This window comes from Gorilla gorilla, chromosome X (genome assembly GCF_029281585.2).
Source record: "Gorilla gorilla gorilla isolate KB3781 chromosome X, NHGRI_mGorGor1-v2.1_pri, whole genome shotgun sequence".
In the NCBI taxonomy this organism is placed as follows: domain Eukaryota; kingdom Metazoa; phylum Chordata; class Mammalia; order Primates; family Hominidae; genus Gorilla; species Gorilla gorilla.
Window position 1 is genome coordinate 122,709,352 of NC_073247.2, and position 15,904 is coordinate 122,725,255.

At 40.9% G+C, this 15,904-nt stretch overlaps 1 protein-coding gene across 10 annotated transcripts in view; it reads left to right on the plus strand.

Moving 5' to 3' along the window:
* The first annotated feature begins 4,097 nt into the window (after positions 1-4,097).
* Positions 4,098-15,904, plus strand: part of PAK3 (p21 (RAC1) activated kinase 3) — a 292,772-nt gene continuing 280,965 nt past the window's right edge. For 6 of the 10 annotated variants that reach the window (XM_055376998.2, XM_055377001.2, XM_063703096.1 and 3 more), the window contains exon 1: positions 4,151-4,441. The gene's annotated coding sequence lies outside the window, so the exon portion shown is untranslated. Of the gene's footprint in view, positions 4,442-15,904 lie in introns of all 10 variants that reach the window. The other 4 variants (XM_055377005.2, XM_055376995.2, XM_055376985.2 and 1 more) reach the window with 2 other exon arrangements.

Here is a 15,904-nt window from a genome sequence, read left to right on the forward strand (position 1 = left end):
TATGTGCCTTTTATTTGTTCTATTTTTTGTTTAATTTTCCTACTCTTATTTTCTTGACTTATTTTGAATTAAGCTTTTTTCCATTTTTTTAATTCAATTTTTCCCTCTGCTTATTTCAAAGTTACATATTTTATGTCTGTGCTTTTGTTGATTACTCTTGCTATTTTGACATGAATACTTTAAAAAATCTAAACTTAATTGTTTTCCATTTTCTTCATAATTTAACTTTCAAAGGGACCACTCATACCACTGACACTCACCATGTATCACCTCCAGCATAGGAATCTGAAAGCCATGGGTTTTGTAGCAGTCTTTCCACAAGGCTTCAACTTTTCCTAGTTTTGCAAAGAGATGTGTGCTTAAAAATTATAACCCCATTTTGTAGATCAAAAAATTGGGTCCTGAAACAATCAAATGACTTGTCTGTAAAATTAAGTCATCTAATCAAGAAGGGAAACCAGGGCTTCAAATTATTTTTCCAACTGTGAAATTCAGGGGATTGCCTGGGGAAACTTTTTTTCCACATTTATTTTATTTTATTTTATTTTTGTTGCAATTTTGTTATACATTGACACCTAGTTCTCCAGGAAAGTTATACTAATTTACACAGAGAAATACTTGGAGTCCATGATCAATAGAATTCTGAGTTCTTTCCTTCCAATAATTAGAGAACAGGAACCATGTCTTTTTTCACATTTGTATTATGGAACATTTCAAACATATACAGAAGTAAAGAGAGTAGTTAATAAATCTCATGAGAATTTTCTAATCCCAAATAACTGTCAACTGCTTAGACAGAAAACATGAAGATAAAACAAAGCAAAGCAAACTTAAATAGAGTTGGGTTTTTAATTTTATTTTTTAAAGATCAGATTATTTTAAATCCTTTCTGTGTTTTGAGATTACAATAAAGCCTTAATTAGTAGGACTCTAATAAACTGGAAACTTTCACTGACTAGATTCTTTTTTGGTTCTCTCTGTTTTGAGAAAAGGTTTATTATAATCTACTCATAACAGGGATTTATTCTAAAATTTAAGATTCAATGAGTGATCTAGACTCTGTCCACCCTCAGTTTACTCTCATATCTCTAGTATTATTTCCAGTTTTAGGTGCTTAGCATAACAAAGATCATTCTTCATGTTAATCTTGCTTAAAGTGGCCTCAGGATGAAGCTACTAGGAAAAAAAATAACTTGTGAGGAGAAAGCCAAAAGAAGCAAAAAGAGGACTGCACCTTCCTTCCTCACTTCTATTCTTGTTTTCATGCCATTCCTATATACCTGAAAAAATGTTTCAAATATCAGTTTCTAAGCAATTGCTCCTTGTTTTCTTCTTGACTGTTGGAGTATCACAGTGTGGTGGAAAAAGCTCTGTGCTTGGAATTCAAGTCATGGCTCTCTTCTTTGAGCTATGTGCTCTTGGGAAAGTCACTTAACTTTCCTGAGCCTTTATTCAATCACTTACTAAACAAAGGGGTTGAACTGGAGTAACTAATGCCTCTTAGTGTTCTCCATTTCTGTTGTGTCATGAATTAGAATTCCCAAAGTCTGGTTTTATTCATGGAGAGTCTCATACCAAATATGATTTGAAGGCACTCAAAGCATTTCTATCACCCACAGTGCCTGAACTTTTATCATTAGTGATCCATTCATTTTGCTGGGTTTAGCATTGTCTCCTCCTGTTAGTCTTTCTTTTGAGAAGAAAAGCATGTAAAGGCACTTCTTTGTGAATGCATTACTCACATGGCCCTTTCCCTGGCTTAGAAAGTAGAGATTTTGATGTCTAGAGGTTGGAAGTGGGAAGGAAAGGGTGAAACACAGAGAGACTAGAAGGGTATCAGAGGCAGATTTCACCTCCTTCATAATTTTTATGCAGCTTGGCTCTGAGCATTGTTATGACTCAACCTCCTCTGTTCTTGGCAAGGCTCAAACAAGACAAGGTACTATTTGGTAGCAGATTGGAACAGGGAGTCCCTGGCTGAGTATCAAATTCAGGTATTTTTGATAGATTCTGAATGGAGTTCTTTATTATGTCTTTTGATCAACAGGAATGTGTTTAGAAGAGCCAAAGCACCTCTCTAAGTAAAACATGTACATTGTTGCAGAGCCATTAACAAGCATATCCTCCCATTCAATCACAGTAGCCATGAGTGGCAAGAATCTGGGTCATAATCCATCACCCAATCTTAAGTGTTTTCTCTTCATCATCCTCTTCTGGTCCCATTCTCTTCTAAGTTCCATGTTGGTCCTCAATATTGTAGAGAATCTCTCATCTTTACTTGTTTATCATGCCTATTTCCTGACACCAACACTTTATCTCTCCTATCCCAGAGAAAAGCAATCTCTTCCTCTGCATTCCCTCAATGTTGGGACACTATTGGTAATAAATCATTTCTGCCTTTAATGGAGAAAGATTCATTAATGAAGTTGTTTTTTTCTCTAATAATAACAGTTATTGTTTTACTGAGCCTTGCTGTATCTTAAGCACTTGCATCACTTCGTTTCATCCTCACACCTCTACCACCCATTTTACAGGAGAAGCCATTGATATTGGGTCATCTTCCAAGGTTTTCCAGCTAAGGCAGTCTGTCTCCAGAGTCTAGCTTTTGTCCACTGCACTAACCTGCCTCTCTTGTTTGATATCCACATGCTTGGGATTGCCCAGGCTGGTGTGTAGGAGACAGGTTTCCTCCATGGATGGCAAACAATGATTCATTCTCATGACTTAGAGGAGACAGATCTAGCTTGTGGGGGAATCATTTACAAGTTTATCACCCTGGGAAATTCAGACTCTTTTCTTATTGTCCTTTCTGCAACTTCATTTCAAATTTTTCTTGTAGTAGCTGGTAGCAGAATCAAAGGAGTAATTATGTGTGCTGATTGGGGTCTGAGGCCTAAAAGTTAATTCTTTTTTTGTCTACTGATCTATGGATTGCATCTGAATGCATCGATTTAACTGAAAATATTTTTTAAACTCTCATTTTAGTTAGCAATTTCAGCTTCCCTCACTAAACCATTACTTCCAATATGGAGATAAATAGATGAATCTGAAGGTTCTTTCCAAGATATAATTTTAAAAAGGAACTTTGGCCTGGAAATCCAAAGGCCTGGGTTCCAGTTCTGGATCTGCCACTTATTAGCATGTAATTTTAGGCACATCCACTTAACCATGCTGAACCCTAGTTTCTTCTCTGTAACATAGGAATAATGATATCTTCTGTGCCTAATTTACAGAGATGCCATGGTAGGGAAGTTGTTATTAGAAAGTGCTTTGTAAATCTCAAAGTACTCAACAAGCATAAGCCATTAGGCAAGATGAAGCAAAATGCTATGCTGAAAAGATCAAGAGTAGGAAGGAGATTTTCATCAGGGCTCCAAACACCAAGAATTGAATCATGGGGGAAGTTCGTGTCTCTGACAATTGGTTTCTTACTTTAGCTTTAGGGATGCAGGTCCAAACTGGATCTCCAACTGGATCCGTGATGACCTTCAACCCTCTGATCCCCAAGAAACCAGTCTTGGTCCTCATCTAAACTGAGTACCCCACTCCTAGAGGAAAAATGCCAAGAGGATTAGGTGACCCCTTGTCACCAGAGAAGCCAGGGGCCAGTGTAATGTTGATTGGATAAACTGACTAAAAAGTAGAGAATTAATTTTATGCCACTTGCTTACAGGGACAGAGTTATTGCAATGGAAAGAAATAGAGGAGAAAGGGTAGAATGTAAATGCTCTATGAAGTTATAGGCATTCCAACTTGTAAATGTCGATCACAGTGAGAACAGAAATTATCTTCTGACTAGTCCAGGCATTGCCCAGTACAGTGTGAGTGCTCACTCAATGCAATGTGTTGGTGATGGTAACTGTCCTTGGTCTCTTTCCTTTCTCCTTGGCTATAGAGTTTTCAGAGAGATGTGTGGATGCAAGCTACCAGTGCCCAGAAAGAAGATTGAAGAAAGGGGTACGGGCACCTTCTCCCCGCCCTCGCTCCCCCCAGCCCCCATCCCACCGACCTAAACAGTCAGGCTTGAGAGACTGGAAGGGTTTCACTTCCGCCTGGCTGCAGGAACCACAAGTTCCAGACTAGGTCGTAATTGGAATAATCACAGTCAAAATACACCCAGATGCTCTCACACACCCAGACGCGCGCGCATCCCCGGGCCATGGGGCGCACGTGAGCCCGCACCCCGCGCACCCAGCCCTGCCTCTCGCCAGAGCATCCTCAGCAGCTGCCACCGAAGCAGCCTCCTCCTTCTCTCTTCCTCCTCCTCCTACCACCGCCGCCGCCACCGTCGCTGCGGCTGTGATCTCCTATCCCCTCTCGTCCTCCTTCCTCCCCCAGTTCCTGCTCCTCCTCCCATCCCCTGCTCCTCCTGCCCAGCAGCGAAGGGCAGAACCCTCGGCTGCCGCCCTCCTTCGCTCTGACCAAGAAGAGGCTGGAACAGGTCTGTGCAGGGGGGCGCTTTGTTGCGGGCTGCTGGAGCTCTTGTGGCTCCAACAGCCACTGGGAGGGCACGGGGCGGGAGGGATGGTAGATTGTTTCCCAGTTTTCAGTCTTGCTGTATGAATAGATGGAGGGCGAAAGGCTGGGAAGGCAGCTGGTTCCCTTTGCCAGTTCGCCTTCCTTTTTGGTTCATGGCGAGAGAGCACTGAAGCTGCCCGGGCTCCTGCCCCCGCCCACCCCTAAAGCTCTCTTTCTTTGCGTCCCCACTCCCTGCATCCACTTCCCCGGGCTGAGCTTTCTCTTGTTCAGGGAGCTCAGGGATGGGGGCGGGGAGAGATGGATGGAGATGATCCCGCGGGGCACCTGGGTGCCTGGGGCTTTGTTACGTACAACAAAACCAGTCCTCCTCAGCTTCCAGCTCCAGGCTAGGCTGTGGTCCGCCGGCAATGTGGGGTGTGGGTCGGGCCGACTAGGGAAGTGAGAGAATGTGAGAGGGCACTCCCTGTATGTGACTACACACAGGAATGCAGTGGTGTGTGTCGTGGAGATGGTGTGGGTTTTGTGTGGAATTCAGTGAGTGCGAGTTGGAGTGGTGTGTGTGTGTGTGTGTGTGTGCGCGTGTGTGTGTGTCTGCGCCATGGGGCTGGGCTACTCTTGGCATTACATGTCCTTGGGTCTCATTCCATGCCAAGCCAGACTGCAGCAACACGCAGGTGGATCAGGTCCAACCTGTTCTGCCCACATTGGAAGGATAATGATCGTTTTCAAAGTGATGGAAATCTCCCCAGCTGGGACTGTTGCTTAGGACTTTCTCGATGCGGAATTTCGAGCCAGGTTGACCAAGCCCTACCAGATAGCGTTATTGTTCTCCCAAAGATGCCCAACTTTCTTAGCAGGTTTTCCTCTCTCAGCCAATGAGGATCCAAAGCTCTTACAGTGATCCCTGCAGTGCCTTCCCACACCCATTTTAATTAGCGCACCCTAATGTCTTCAGGTCTTACTTACTACAGTGAAGTTAGTGGTGTGCTAGGATGTAGTTCTATGTTTGAACTAAAAAGAACAAACTAAATGCACCTATGTGTTAGTCATGAATTTGATATAGAGGTTTTTTTCTTTCTTTCTTGAATGATAAGGTATGAACTGGCATGGCCACTTTTTAATCAAAGAAAGAAGAGATCAATAAAAATGAACAAAACTGCTAAACCTTCTCTTTGACATTTTTATTTGTGGTTTTAATAAAGCATTGTTTTTCAGGGTCCAAAAATATACAGTTAAAGGTAGTGATTAATCAAACAGCAGACATTTTTTGCATACCTGCTATGTGTTATTAATGTTAAGTATTGAAAGTATATAAATGAATAAAACATCATCTCAGCTCACAGGGAGTGCACAATCTGGTAGGCAAGATAGAGCGTGTAAACAGACAATTAGAGTAAAGTATGACAAGGGGCAGGCAGGGTATTGTGGGAGCCCGAGGGAGGTAAGCTTGATTGGGGATGGGGGTTATGATCAAGAAAGGCTTCATGGGCAAGGTGACATTTGAATTGAGTCTTGAAGAATTAAGTCACCAGGTTGCTAAGTGGAAAATGGTATCCTAAGTTGAAAGAATGGCATGTATGAAGGTAGAGAGGTCATAGTTAAGTGAGACTGCAGGGAGTCCTTGGAAGTGTGACTGCCAAATTCTCAACAAACTCAGAATGGGTCTTTCTGGTTTGGAGTGGTGACTGGTGGCACATCCAAAAAAAAAGCCAGTATTGCAGATTGATAAAGACCACAACACATCTCTATATTAAGAAACATCTGTCTCATTTATTAATATTAGTGTGTTTTGCTTTAAGCAAATCTGATATATGTAAATGTGAGATCCCAAGGCAAATGAACTAAATGGACAATATTTACATTGCAGAATTTGCTGCTTTACAAAAGGATTCATAATCAGATTATGTTAATTAACACTGCCTCTCTGACCTTTACAGTGAATTTCTTTTAACCAAAAATCCACTAACGGAATTTTCCCAATAGTCCATGAATGGATAAAGACAGGCATACCTGCATTACATTTACTTTTTGCGCAAAAGTTTACTAACTTCAACGCAGGAATTTCCTCTCATTCTGTGGATGTTTAATAAATACTAAAAGAATATGAAAATGCTAGTAATGAATATTAAATCCATTGGCTGTGATCTTTTATCATTCAAACTGTATATAAAATAGAAATTAACCTGAACGGGATCTTGAGGAATTTTTACATTTTAGGTACTTTTAGTAGTTTCACTGGTAATTAACAATGGTACAAGATTTCTGTGCTGTATGTTAGTTTTAAAATGGATATATAATGACTGCTCTAATGCTCGTGCAATTAAGCCAGAACAGGGGCACATTCTGAGTCTCCTGTTTTGTTGTGTTGGTGCTGATTGCATTCATAGGCTGATAAATGGCCCTGGGAGTGAGACTAAGAGACTGATTATTTCTACTGGAAATGCCTGGTGGTCACAAAATTATGCTAGGTAAGAGTGTGGGTTCTGAGAACATGGATCAGCACCCATCTGGAGCACCTCTCCCCTTAAATGAAGACCAAAAATAGCCCTGGGTTCTATTTGAAAGGAATGACAGAAGTAGATGAGCTTGAATGACTTCTTTCCTCGTCTGGACAATACCTTGCTGTGGAGGAGTTGATGGCCTAGGGTACTTTGGGTACATAAAGGTCCTTTGTTCACTGGCTGTCAATACCAGAAGGTATCAGGCAGTATCTCTAAGATACATTCTCCAAAGCTTGGGCTGGAATGGAATCGATCTGTCAGCTGTGTTGATGCTCAGATCTGTCTAGTTACTAGACAGTGTTTTTTGATGTAGGTTCTAAAGAAGACTAGTTCCATAGAATGTTAGTAGGGCACACCTCTCCCCGTCCACACACACACAAACACACAGGGTTTTGTGGTCAAGTTAAGTTTTAGAAATTCTTACTTAAACATAAACAGGTTTCTTTCCTGCAGGGCTTCTAAAAGTCTTTACTAGGCTAATGAATATTGTGACTCTCCAGGAGTATAAAATATGCAGCATTTCTCAGATGGAATTACCCATAGAGCATGGTGTTCCAACAAGCATTTGGGTCTACTGGTGTTGAGAGACACGTTCTTTGGGTAAAAGCATTCTCTGCTGAGTTCTGAGTTCAGAGGCTGTCGGCATCTTGCTGGGTAAGCTTGGATGACTCGCTTTACCCCTCCAGGCTTTCCTTCCATCCCCCCTCTTTAAAATGAGGTTGATAATAATCATCACTCTCACTGACTGTGATGGTGTGATGACAACTAAGATAATATCTCTGTAAGTATTTTGAGCTGCTTAGAAGAAAGGCTCTATGTAAACTCAAGGTTATTATTAAAGTGAAGTGAAGAATTAAGGCAATTATCCTGATAATGCAGGCCCAAATTCTGTCTTTCTGCTGAATTATTGGGCAGACTGCCTCATTTCTCTGCTCTGCTTCGACTGCAGAGACCTATCCTCATTCAACCTTGGCTGACTCAGTTCTCTGGGTTTATTTCCTTTCATATTCTGAAAATTTCAGCATGGCCTTTAATATCCTGGTCCAGAGGTATCATCAGTACAGCCTTCAGAAAAAGTCCATCAATCTGAACATACACTGCTGACTAGAGAACCCTGGAGTTAGGAATTAAGTTTAGTTGGAAAGTTGCTTTTATCCTTCAGACTAATTGTCTTTCAGAAGCAGTTGTAAAGGGCCATGTTGGAAGCTAGCTGATGCAGGATTTCTCTCCAGTAGCCCCAACACCCAACCTGGGCTGGAGTCCTGTTTACAGGAGACGCTTCTTGAACAACAGTTTCAGGGGTCCATTTTGTCAATGGGAAGCTGAGGCCATCTTTAAGGAAATTTAAAGATAAAGGAAATAGCATTCATGTGACTATTGACCCTTCTTGGATCCCTTGACTGCTATTAATTCCCAGAACCTTTTTTTCTTTACAAACTGCCTTGAAAGGAGAATGGAGTTCTTGAGACTTAATGGCTGATAATCATTGCAAACTGGGTTTGGGGTAGAGACTGTTGCACAAGGCATTCAGTCTCTACCCCAAAATGAATGTCAAGACATTCGGGTTGCTGGTTCTAGAGTACTCTGTACTCAGATTAGCTCTTCTATGCATGAAAGCAGCAAGCTTCAGTTGTAATAGGAAGGATTTCTGTTAGCCACAAGAGATAACTGTGTGACTTTAAGACTGTGTGATGCTGTAAAGCCAGAGTGAAGTTATTCGCTGTTCTGGAGTACGTAGTGGAGATGCTTGTTCAGTGGGGGACATTCATAGAATGGTAGAGCTACAAATGCCTATGGAAGTTTCTCTGTTGTAAACCTTATGTTTGGATGATGAAAATGAGGATGGAAGAAGTGAAGTGAGTTGTCCAAGGTCACACAGCTACCACATGACAGAACAGAAGTCATTCTAAGAGTTGAAACTCAGATCTGCTGCCTCCCAGTGTTCTTCTCTTTGACTTAACTGCCTTCTTGTGTAGTTCAGGGGAGTGAGGATTGGCTCATTTGGTGGGACTTGGAGGTCATGTCCAGTTCTGAGCAGTGTGGGCTCTCACATTGCAGTTTTAGCAGAGGGATAGGTTTCTAGTGGAGCCCTAAAAGACCATGCTTCTCTCTCTCCCTCTTCATTCCTCTTGAGTGTATAGTTGTCTGATTCACCAAGCCAAGCACCCAGTTGGTAACCTGAGGACTGGATATTCTGCCTGAGATTCATGGTGGATGATTTGATCATCCTAGTCCTTTTACTTTGGTGATTGATTAATAACCATTTTATGTGTGCCAAGGATCCCCTTGAAAGTCATGAAAGCTACTGATGCACTCCCCAGAGAAGGCCTCTCATCCATGGACATGTGCATGTAATTTCAAAGCATTGTAGGTCGAGAGCTCTTGCTCTGCTTGCTGTTGGTATTGGTACACAGCCTAGGGTGACTGGTAGAAGCTACCTAAATATGAAAGATTCCCAGAGGTGGAATTGTCAATCTTAACTCGGAGGGAAATGGAAATGCTGGGATGAGCTTTGTGCCAAATAGACGGGGGACAGGGAGTAGAGTGGGATTTCTTGTAGATGAGAGAATGGAATTGGATCCTGAATTCGAGATAAAAATAGAAAAGGAATTGAAGTGAGCTAACCATGTCCCCTTCCTTCAACCTTATGAAAGAAAGTGAAGTGGGGAAGCTAGGCAGGTGGGAAATTTGGGAGGACTGGGGAGGGGGTCAGTCCAGAAAGGGTGGCAATCATGCCATATTTAAATGAAATAAAAATCCTTCCCAAAGAATGAGACAACTCTTTCACTTCTCTCCAGATTTCTTACCCTAGTCAAACACCTAAATACCAAAAGCTCAGGGCTTTGGGTATTAGAAGTTGTCTTAGATTCTGGAACACTGTCTCCTTGAAAAGGGCACATTTAAAAGCTGGGAGTGGGGGCTGGACATTGTGGGGGAGTGGCACAACATGGCTCTCTTCTTGTTTACAAAACCATTTTTATTATCAAAGAACACATGCTCATTCTTGCTTATAAAAATAGAGATATGATGCAGAATGTTCCTTCCTTGTCTCTCCAACACTGATCCCCCACCATGTTCACAGGTTGGTATGTATCACATTGTGCATGTTTTTATGAATATTCACATAAATACATTCATGTACATAAAATAATCAAAGATGTGACCATGTGCTCTTCTACAGAATGCTTTTTACTGAACTATATGTCTGAAGATCTTTTATTGCCAGTAGACATCTAGTTATTTCATTCTTTTTTTAAAATTTTACTTTAAGTTCTGGGATACATGTGCAGAATGTGCAGGTTTGTTACATAGGTATACATGTGCCATGGCGGTTTGCTGCACCTATCAACCCATCATCTAGGTTTTAAGCCCCGCATGCATTAGGGATTTGTCCTAATGCTCTCCCTCTCCTTGTCCCCCAACCCGTGACAGGCTCCAGTGTGTGATGTTCCGCTCCCTGTGTATTTTATTCTTATAAATAACTGCATAGTATTCTATTATATAATTGTAATATAATCTCTTTAATCCAACCTTTGTTGATGAATTTTTGCATTATTTCTGATTATTTTTACATTATTAAATATTGGTGCAATGTAACTTCTTGTACATACAACTCTGCATACCACTGTGAGCAATTTTGTCATATAAATTTAAAGTAGTAAAGTTGCTGGTTTGGAGTTTGATTTGCACATCTTTGATTTTAATAGAGCCTGCCAAACTGCCTCTCAGAAAGGCTATCACAATTTACCTTCCCATCAACAGTGGCCATTTCTCCACACTCTTCCTCATCAATTTCAGATATTATTGATCTTTTTAATCTTAGACAATGTGAAGGCTGAAAAAAAATCTCCTTTCTCTTTGCATTTCATTGAGTACTAGTGAGGTTGAACATCTTTTCATGTGTTTTTTTGGCCATCTGTATTTCTTCTGTGTTGCCATTTCATATCCCTTGCCTGTTTTTCTTTTGAGTTGTTCTTTCTGCTTCTGATAACTGGGTTCTCCTTCTTTTGAGTTGTTCTTTCTGCGTCTGATAATGAGGATCTCTAAATATTTTGGATAGTAACCATTTAACTCTTCTCTATGTTGCAAATATATTAAGCAGTTTATCGTTTGTCTTTTAACTTTGATTTGGATGTCTTTCACTGTACAGAAATGCTTATGATTTTTTTAAAAATCACAATTTTCAATCTATTCCTTTATAAGCAAACAATGCCACAATTAGATATCCTTGCACTATGTCATATACAGTTGGCTCATTATTTCTTTAAGATAAATTCCTAGGATTAGATTTGTTCAGTTAATATTTTTCTAGATATTGCCAAATTGCTTTCTAAAATATTTCTAGCAAGTTACACTCCAACTACAGTGTATACAAGTACATTTTCCCCCTCCTCCTGACGTCTTCTGATAATTCAGGTTTTGGCTCTTAAATCAAATGCTAGGCTAAAATCCATATTTGACTGGGAGGAAAGGAAAGGCTGAGAAAGGCTGGGAGCAGAAATCCCTAACTGCACGTGGAACACCTGTAATACATGTTTCACCATCAATTATTTAAGTAAACATGCTCTTTAATTCATTTCCAACTAGAACTGTGTCGAAAGCATTTTCCAACGTTAAATCACTCTAAATTCACTGTGAAATGAATGACCATTTAGGGTCATCTCTGCTGGCAGCATCCGCAACAGCAGGCAATGATGAACTAACTTTAGAGCTCTATCTCATCTTAAGACACTTGGAAAAAATCTACTGCTGCCTCTTCACTGATCTCTGAGGTCAGCTAGATTGGTTCCACAACTTTCTGAAGGCTGAGTGGTGAGTAGGAATCAGTTTCTATCTAACTTGGCTTCCTGCAAAGAGGACAAGTTTGAGGTCCTCCCATGAGAAGTTATTCTAACAGAAATAAAAAGTGATGTCACACTCTGCAAAGGGAATAGTGGCAAACAAGTACAGGTGTAGCTTTTTCCCTTACTCTGCCTGGGCTTGCTTCATCTTCTTGTGCCTGTTTTCTGCCAGTATCCAGATATGGTCAAGGGTATTTTGGTGTGTGCTTTAGGCCAAAGGTAGGGTCTGTGGATTAGAAGATGAAAGTCTGAGTGGTAGTTTATGTAGCTTACGAATATCTTTTGTCTGAAGAGCACAGTAGCAACCTAAAATCCTTTGGAGGTGGCAGGCAATGGGGAAACATGAAAAAGTGGTGATGATAGTTGTTGCTTACCCATTTTACAGATGGAAAACACATCTGGAAAGGAGAAATGCTCCAAGAGTTGGACACTGCTGGAAAAGGATCCTGGCATACCTCCTAATACTTGCTAACTAAAGATTTGGCAACTTCTCTCCTCTAGGGATATATGTATGTGCCTTTAAAGTGAAGCTTCCTGATTTGATATGTTTAATAATGCCCTTTGTATTTACCCATCATTCACTTTATCTAGTGCGGTACTGACACAGCCCACCCCAGGGACGATTTTGAGCTGTCAGAAGATGGGTGGATTATTGTCCCCAAAGGAATAATTTGGATTACTTGAACTATTGGCAATTATGAGTTGTGGTTTTCCACTTACCTCAAAATCTTGGTATTTGGCAATGACTTTAGATTGTATCTAATATTTGTCTTTTTTTCTCCTTTTTAAAGATTTGGACTAGAGTAAGCATAGTTCACAGAGGAAATGATGGCCAGATAATATAATTATTAAATTTTGCTGCCTTGAAAAAAGTGGTTTTAGTTTTTATGCTAATGAATGTCCTGTTTTAAAACTAGTGTTTCTCTTTTTAATTGCCAAATAATTTAAAATTGAAACATCATAGCCACAAATATGGATTCTATGCATAAACCATATGATACATTTATACTTTTTGATGGTTACAAGTGGAAAGGTCATCTTTCTTTTTAAAACTATGCTTGGTGCTTTAAGTAGAATTGGAAATTGTCATGTTTTTCTTTTCTAATGAACTATTCTGCAAAGGTAACATTGTTTTTTTAACTCTGATTAGAACTGGGAGGGGATGTCTGACTCCATACTTAATCCAAAAATACAAACCTCATTAACAAAGAGGCAAAGAGAGTCAGTAAATGGAGCTTACATTAAATTGGGAGGTGGAAGTCCAGGGTTCGAGTTCTGGTTTTATTATTAATTAGTTGTGTGACCCTGAACTAGTGCTTAAATGCCTCTGAGCCTCAGATTCCTGACATATAAAATGAGGGCATCGTTAGGAATTGATGATCCGTATTGTAATTCCTTCAACTTAAACAAGGCATTCTCCTCTCCAAAGTCAATGTTTGCTTTGTGACAGAATCACTTGGGGACACTTTAAAAATATATTTTGAAGGCCCCACCTCAACCAGTTGAATCTGAAACTCCAAGGGTAGACCCAGGAAACCTATTTGTTAACTAGCTTCTTAGGTGATTCGGGAGAAGACTGAAACACCCTCCAGAGGTAACTTTCAGGAGGCAAGATCTCCTGGTGTTTTCTGGCTTGAGGGAATGAAAGCATTTTCAAAAGTGGGGAAGGCCAGGTCACCTAGGAGCTCTGGCTTAGAAATCTGTGATATGAAACTGCACTTGAGGAGGCTGGCTTTTGGCCTAGCTCCCTGGGACTGGTTTCTGCAGAGGTGAATGGAGAGCACAGTGTTCTTCTTAAGAAGAGCGAGTTTGGACGAGCAAACTGACCAGTCATTTAATAATGAGTATATTTCAAGCCCTTTGGCACACTACCTTGAGAAGAAGCATTACTGAGAGAGGGCACAGTGATTTCCATAACTCTTAGACTGTTTTGGCCCAAGCTTTCCTTTGAATCCTATTTCAAATTTCTATTCCCTCTTTGACTTTTTCAACTTTTGTTCTTCTTCCCTTCATTAAATTCACAGTGTTGCAGTGGGTTTTTCCCACTTCCCCTTGATCTCACTGATCTTATTTCCTTCAGCCATAGGCACTCTCTCGATACCATCCTATCTTCTAAATGCCAAAAAGAAAGGAGTCGGCACTAATGTACACCAATTTGCCCCACTATTTCCTTCTGCGCCAACTTTCAGCCCTTCACTTCATTGTGGGAGTAGTTGGAGCTAGGGAAATGCTTCTCTAAGGCAAACTTTCAGAGACAGCAAGTGTTTCTTTTTATATATAGCTCCCATTTATTAACTGTTTGTTGTGTGTCAGGTATTGCACTGCTCTTTGCATGTGTTGTCTCATTTAATTTTCTCCGCAACTCTGTTAGGTTAATACTGTTAGCATTCCATTTTACAGAGGAGGGAACTAAGGCTCAGAGCAGCTAAATGATTTGCACAAGTTCACTCAGATGGTGAGCAGCAAAGTGAATCTCTGTCTGGTCTTGGGGTCTGAATGGTTAAACAGAGTGTTCTACTATTAAGGGCTTCCTGTGGTAATAAGACTGTGTTACACCAAAGGGGAATGTATGAAGCAACAGATCTTCTTGGGTGTGACCAGTCTGAGCCTTGAAGCAACAATAAAGACCAGGAAAGAAAGGGGAGGTTCATTTTCATGGCAGCAAAATGTTGCCAGAATTATTGTGTGTCATTGTAGGGGTGGGGCTCAGAGATTAGTCTTGATTCTTGTGAATTGTTAACTGAGTAAATCTCTAAATATTATCATTGAGAGATAAATTCCTGATATCCCCATGACTATTGTTTGCGTCACAAATCATGGGAATGTGGAACATACTTTTTGTTTTCCTCCTCCTACTCCCAGCAGGAGACTAGTGCGAAGGGTATAGAGGACCTCTGGGAGGCAGGGAGTGACTTCCTGGATGTTTTCAGCTAAAGGGAGCCTGGGTGGGGGAAGACAACCAGGGAGAGGACCCAGAATAACATGAACAACAGTGTCGTTGGCTGGGATTATTGGGTTTCCAGCTCACTCAAGTTCTTCCTGTCTGATTCTCATTATCAAACTTGCAGCATGCAGCAAAGGATATTTGGCATCCACCAATACAGACTCATTGATCTACGACTGATATGATTCAAACTCATGAACATAACCAAAGCATGCACTGCAATTTCCAGACTATACGTATGGGACCAAGTCCATCCTTAAACCCTAACCTAATGCCCTTTTTGAAGTAGCCCAACTTTTCACTTTGACTGTAGTATAGGGCATTGAGCAATTTAACATCACTGCACAAAAACAGACCATTTGTTTTCTTTCCTGCAGCTCTTTCCTAGAAAGATCTTCTATTGGCTATAATTTCTCTAAAAATTCCCTTCCAATTGGAGCCCTCAGGGGAGGACTTGCGCCCATTTCCTGCAGTATCTGTCCTCTTTATTGCCGTTTCCAGTAATGAGAGTCAATAGGCATCAAGAAACCAAAGATGAGCCAGGCATGGGGGTGCACACCTGTAGTGCACCTCAGCTATTAGGGAGGCTGAGGTGGGAGGATCACTTAAGCCCACGAGTTTGAGGCTGCAGTGAGCTGTGATTGTGCCACTACCCTCCAGCCTGGGCAAAAGAGTGAGACCCTGTCTCTTGATAAAAAAGGAAAGAAAAGGAGAAACCAAGAAACTACGGTCTTATAAGGCCTCAATTGCTTACTCCATGTCTAATGCCAGATAAGTCACTTTGCCTCTTTAGGCCTCAGTTCTTCCATCTGCAATGATTCTAATTCTCCCTTCTCTGTGGAAAACTTGGAGCAATCAGATCACTGAAAACAGACTACTTTGAAAGAAAAGTGGTCCAAGATATATGACTGTGAATGTCTTCATGTTTTCCCTGGCAAAAGAGCTGTTTTGGAGCAAAAAAGAGGGTAGGGTAAAGGTTAAAAGATCACTTGCTTAAGTTTAAGTCCCTGCTCTGCCTTCTGCTAGCTGTGTGGTCTTGGAAAGTTTTTTAACCACCTAACTGCCTTGGCTCTGTAAAATGGAAAAAATAATATTAGTACTTACCTCACAGAGTTGTGGTGAGGAATCAAAGAGATAAT